We start from the raw sequence: 6516 nt of genomic DNA on the forward strand, positions 1-6516 counted from the left end.
CATAAAAGTAGTAATGTACAGACTGGAGTTGTGAGTTTATAACTTATGGCTGGAAACTGGAAAAATTACCTTAACCTTAAAATATAGTATACATTTCAAAATAAATTCCAAAGCAACTATAGTGTCTCATATGAGTACTTTTAAATTGCTGGCCTTGCAACCATAATGTCATGATATGTTAAGAATTATATACAAAATGTGTGATTTTTACAAAAATCCCTTTTAGGATAGTTAAACCTAAATTTTAGATTCTGTAGTCATGTTTTTTTTTTAAATAATACAATACCCAGTTTAGACATCCAACCTATGTTTGCCACTGCAGCCCTTTCATGCACAGCGGTTGTAACACTTTTGGGACCATGAAACTAATTTTTGGACTTGGCCCAACATTCTATCATTTTGCAAGATGTCAATGGAATACTGCACTCTTCTGGTTACTCAAGTCCCACTGGAAATTAAATGCTAATTTGCAAAGCAATCCATATTTTTTTTAAATTGTTTTTTTGTAGTGATTTTTAAGTGAGACTACTTGATTTGCAAATTATGAAGGCTTAGAGGAAACCTTATTCCTGATAACACTATTTATCCTAATGCACCCTCACAACTGTCTCAATCTCCACTCTGAGCCATGTTTGCTCCTCTTGTTTCAGCTGTGCCCTCTTCCACTTAAGCTAGGTACACACTACAGGGTTTTCGTCCAATAATCGCCTCAACCAGCCGACATACGACCGATCGTTCAAAAGTCGGGTCAGTGTGTGCAGTGACACGATGGTCGAAAGTCTGCCCAAATGGACGATTGTTGCCTCATTTGGTTGGTCGTACCATTTAATATTTTCGTTCCAATCTCGTTTCCGTTGTGTAGTATTTATAAACTTCAGACCGATCCACAAGAGTGAGTACGAAATTAGTCATTGCTCACGACAACATGGCTGTAAAAAGTCGCTAAACGGACGTCCGCTCTTCCCTTTTTCGTCCTAAACAAGCTAGTGTGTATGCAGTCCATGGACCGAGCGATCGGAACATCGATCGGATGTAAAATCGCTCGGCATAAAAAGTTGGTGGAAAAATCTGTAGTGTGTACCTAGCTTTAATCTGTGACAAACTGTAAAGTGCTGTGGAATATGTTGGCAATATAAATGTTAAAAAAAATAATGCTTTGGGTAAGAGAAATTCACTCTACATTTCTTTCCTGTGTTTTGAACAATTCACAGATCTAGATTGAGATCTAGATTTATGTATCTGTACTAACTTTTTGTATCTAACCACAAAACAATGGAAGTGTAATTACATTAGTCCCGAAAATGGTAAGAAGTCAACATCTAACACTTTTGAAATATCTCCACCATCAGCTATTTATATAGTGGCACTAAATCTGCAGCGCTGTACAAAGAACACACTCACATTAGTCCCTGCCCCATTGGAGCTTAGTCTAAATTCCCTAACACACACACACACACACACCGAGAAAGACTAGGGTCAATTTTGATAACAGCTAATTAACCTACTAGTATGTTTTTGAAGTGTGGGAGGAAACCAGAGCACCCGGAGGAAACCCACGCAAAGACAGGGAGAATATACAAACTCCACACAGATAAATCCATGGTCAGGAATCAAACTCATGACCCCAGTGCTGTGAAGCAGGAGTGCTAACCATTAAGCCACCGTGCTGTCCCAGATATACATGATTACAAAGGGAATTCCTATCAGAGCTGCCTCTTACCAGACTAAAGGCAGTAACAAATGTATCAATACCTTGCCCAGCAACAGAATTATCATTTAAAGAATAATTCCACACAAAACTGAAAGTTCAGTGTTGGTTAAAATATCCTATCTCAAATCTGGTCCCAAAAGGTTACTTACCCGCAGACCCCCAACATCTTGCACATTTCCACCACTGCTCTGCTCATTCCTGCATACTCACAAAGCAAGCAATCTTTGGATGACAACATGCTGCCTTGCTGAAATTGTCCGGGTCTGCAGGAGTGAGGAGAGTCTCGAGAGGTCTGCTGTGCCCTAGGCAATAACCATTTTTGTTTTAGAAATAAATAAAATACAGTTCTGCAGTAGCAAATGTTTTCAAGTGGCATTACCCTGAAGTGTGCAACAAATGCAGAACCTGAATGGACAGAAATAGCAGCTAACCCAATAAAATGTGCATAGAACGCTATAGGTCTGTCATACTAGAGGTACCACAACTACCCCACTCACCCCTTTTGTGATGCCGACAGAGATAAAAAAAAAACAGGACTGGACAAATCCCAGGAGCCACATGTGATGTCGAAAACGCACCTAAAAAGTCTAGCTTTTGCAAATCATTTATATTGATATAGACATCACTTGTCACTCTTTAAAAAGATCCTGCTTGTTTTACAGTTTCACTCAAAGGCTCTTGAATTATGCATAATTTTTGTCACTACTGCTAATAATAAGAAAGACTATATTCTGTCTACCATTTAAACATAAACGTGTACGAGATATATTGCGTTCTGTAAATATCATGTACAGCGCTGCAGACCTTTTGTGGCACCTTATAAATAAGAGATAGAGATTATACACATAACATAAAAAACACACCTGGTTATTTGCAATACAAAAGTGTTGTTTAATGCCAGTTTGTGGATGCTTTATCTCAAAAGGTATGTGCTTCCTTTTGTACATTAACATAACACCTAAGCAGCGAGTACCTGTTAATTTCCACTTGCTATATATTATTTTTACAGCAATTTAATGTTTGTTTGGGTTTTTTGGTTTTTTTTTTTTTGGGGAGGGGGGGGGGGGGTGGGGGGAAAGGATGTTAACATTATCTTATGAATTTTGGCCAGGACTATGAGACAAACCACAAAGTCCTGTCGAAAACACATGCATGTATCAGCCCCCAGGGAAGTATTGGGCTAATTAGGTGGTAAGTCAGCTTTAAGCAGGCATGCTGAGCATTGCAATGCAAAACTACTAAGCAGGTAACTTTGGAGCATACATATACATGTAGGATCAGAGAGGAAATGTTGAAGTACTTTTAAAGAGTAGATACTTTGAGATGGTGGTCTCAGTTGATAAATGTGTGATGAATAGAAATGTACAGACATACATGATGCACCAGTTTATTGTCTCGTCACGATCTCCTTCCTAAGACAGATTGCTGTGCCAATAAAGTAAGCTTTATTATTACCGTAGATTCTAAAGTGCTCCGCAGCGCCATACAATACGGAAAACAGTACATACATAAAACAGAGACATATATGGTAGACAAAATAAATACAGACATGAAAGCAAAGGGTATAAAGGACCCTGCACATTATAGAGCTTACAGTCTAAAGCTGGGTACACACTACAGAATTTTCCACCAACTTTTTATGCCGATCGATTTTACATGCGATCGATGGTCCGATCGCTCGGTTCATGGACTACATACACACTAGCCTTGTTTAAGACGATAAAGGGAAGAGCGGACGTCCTTTCAGCGACTTTTTACAGCCATGTTGTCGTGAGCAATGATTGCAATTTCGTACACACTGAATCAACATTTGTGGGGCATATAACGATATACCAAAGACATTAGCATAAAGGGGCAGAGCTTAACACCCTATAGTTATAGTTAAGAATTAACGGTGAGAAGGCCAGTGATGTAACACCTGTATGCAACACCTGTTATCAAACAAGAAAAAATAAATGTGCCAGAGGGACCACAACACAACCTGCTCTTGAGCAGTGTGCAAGGTGAGCACATTTCTGTTGTTGGATTAAGACTTTTATTAACTTTATTACAGCTATAAGTGTAATGGTAAACATTTTTGATTTTCTTGTTTCATAGATACCATCATTATATCCGATGAAAGTTCAGAGGAAGAAAAAAAATATTGCAAAGCTCCAGGAATATTTTAAAGAAATGACAGAAAATATAGCCAACATCAAGAAAAAAAATTTAAAAACCTTGATAATACTTTTGATGACATGTATATGCTGTTTGCAGCTGTTGTGCCACAAACCAGTAGCACCCTTTAAGTGTAATACTGGTTGTTTTTTTTCACATGTCATATTGTACTATACAAAAAAAAATTTAATTTTTTTTACCTACAATAAAACTGTTGCATCAACACTGATTTATTCTGGGCATTTTACAAATATTACTTAATAAAGGTTAATATGATTTTATAAGTTGAATAGTTTATAAAAGGTTAAAGTTTATAAAGGGTAAATATGAATAGATTCACAACATAGATGCAAAGGGTAATAACACACATGCTTTATACTAGTGTAATGGTCTGCAGTCAGACAGGTGCAATATACATCTATACAAAACACAAGCCTGTGATGTGCAGATACCGCACCATGTGGGACTGGTACAGGCATCACAAATTTACATACACACGCCCCCCAGGTCAAGGAAGTATTGGAGGATTGTCGTGGATCGGTCGGAAGTTTATACACACTAGACAACAGAAAGGAGACTGGAACGAAAATATTTAACGGTACGACCAACCAAATGAGGCAACAATCGTCCATTTGGGCAGACTTTCGACCATCGTGTCACTACACACACTGATCCGACTTCTGAACGAGCGCTCGTATGTCGGCTGGTTGAGACGATTATTGGACGAAAACCCTGTAGTGTGTACCTAGCTGAATTGGAAGAGGGCACAGCTGAAACAAGAGGAGCAAACGTGGCTGGAGATTGAGACAGTTGTTAGGGTAAATAGTGTTATCAGTAATAAAGTTCCCTCTAAGCCTTCATAATTTGCAAATCAAGTAGTCTCACTTAAAAATCACTACAAAAAAAACAACAATTAAAAAAAAATATGGATTGCTTTGCAAATTAGCATTTAATTTCCACTGGTTTTCAGACAAGACCCTTAGCTCTCAAACCTAGAAACCAAAAAAAGACTATATTAAGTATCCAACAACTTATGCATTATCTACCACAACATTTATTTGCTGGATCAATTAGGTATGTTTGGAAACTAATGCTGGTGCAACGAAAGTTTAATAACATGTTTCTACTCTACAGAGTAACCCTATTTTCACAACATTGAAAGTACTAGCAACAATTCAGACCCAGCTTGCCAGTAAGACCCCTGTGGAGGAAATAATGAAACACCGACAGCCTCATTGTCACACAAGCGCTGGTAATTAGCAACATATGATCTCCTATCCCACAGATGGAGCTGGCAGTCTCATAATTCCCACGTACTTGCTTGGACACAGAGTCTCATACTTCTCACATTCCCAGACATACGGGCACATAAACTTTATACTTCTATTCACAACCTTAGGAACAGTGCACACAGCTTACACAATACCCGTCATATCCATGGTAATCAAGCGCTCACGGAAACTTAATATTTCTTACCCCTCGTTGCGGGGTACACAACAGCCAGATCGTGCCAAACACTCTCCCCCGAGTTCGACACACGCAAGTTCCGTGCCACTACCCCACGGCGCTATCGTGCCATCCACACCCCCCCGGGCACACGGCGCTATCGTGCCACTCACACACCCTCGGGCACACGGCAGTTTCGTACCACTCACACCCCCAGGCACAGCAACAACCCATGTGCGGCCCAGAAGGTGACAGGAAGCAAAGTAACCGTGAACCTTACCTACTCCTGACAGTGAATGTAAACGTTATCCCTGGATAGAAGAACCCACCCCCAGTGCAAATACAGCAACCGAATACGTGACACCGAACCGTTTACCTTTGAATCTGTAAACACTCCGCTCCTAGCACGACTACTGCACTAGGACCCCGCCACTAAGGCAACCGCCAGACCGCCTGTCAGGAAGTGGCATAATGACACAAGGCGCCGAGTAAGGCAACGACCTCAGCCTAATCTAAGGCCTAGAATAGAGTAATGGAATTGCTAAGTATGCCAACTACAACCAGATAAATGATTGTTAGGTGTTTGTCTGCCATCAGGCAGCAAGTAAGATAGCCAATAAGAGGACCCTTTCTCTCAGGTCTCCAGTAGTTAGTTGACAACACTGTGAAGACCCCGGAAGTGTACAGAATTACTGACAGGTGCTGTCATCCTGCTGCCAGTTACCATATCAATCACCTACATAGACTTGTGTGTGCCTGCACCCAAGGCAAGAATCTGGGTTCTCTGGCTGCCGAAGAGGAAGCTTTATGGAGAACGGGTTGGTTACAAAACCAAAACAATTTTCCAACGTCATTGCGCAGCTTTAGTTCCACGCACATATATTTTACGTGAGCACGGCCAGAGGACGGTGGCGCAGTCGCATGATTTAGGTATCAGCAAGCGCCAGGGCTATAGCCCACGGGTGCGTTTATTTAGTAAAAATTTATGGTTTTTTGCATTTTTCCAAGATTCCTGGGCATACTGGTACCTGTAGTTCTACAAGCACCAGCAAACCCAAACAGTTTAAGGTGGCCAGGGTATGGTGGGATTAGTAGAGCATCATGTAAGAAAATGTTTTAATACAACATAAATTTTGATTATTAAACCATTTTCAGCATGGAGCTGGTTTTTCAAAGGGGAAGGGGTGCTCTTTTTTTTACAG

General features: G+C 40.2%; 1 protein-coding gene across 4 annotated transcripts in view; it reads right to left on the reverse strand.

Moving 5' to 3' along the window:
• The window catches only part of UPF2 (UPF2 regulator of nonsense mediated mRNA decay), a 108793-nt gene extending 103037 nt beyond the window's left edge, over positions 1 to 5756 (reverse strand). For 3 of the 4 annotated variants that reach the window (XM_075208642.1, XM_075208638.1, XM_075208641.1), the window contains exon 1: positions 5691 to 5756. The gene's annotated coding sequence lies outside the window, so the exon portion shown is untranslated. Of the gene's footprint in view, positions 1 to 5594; positions 5657 to 5690 lie in introns of those variants that run through there. The other variant, XM_075208639.1, reaches the window with a different exon arrangement.
• Positions 5757 to 6516: the final 760 nt, after the last annotated feature.

The sequence above is a fragment of the Mixophyes fleayi genome, chromosome 4, assembly GCF_038048845.1.
Source record: "Mixophyes fleayi isolate aMixFle1 chromosome 4, aMixFle1.hap1, whole genome shotgun sequence".
Taxonomy (NCBI): Eukaryota; Metazoa; Chordata; class Amphibia; order Anura; family Limnodynastidae; genus Mixophyes; species Mixophyes fleayi.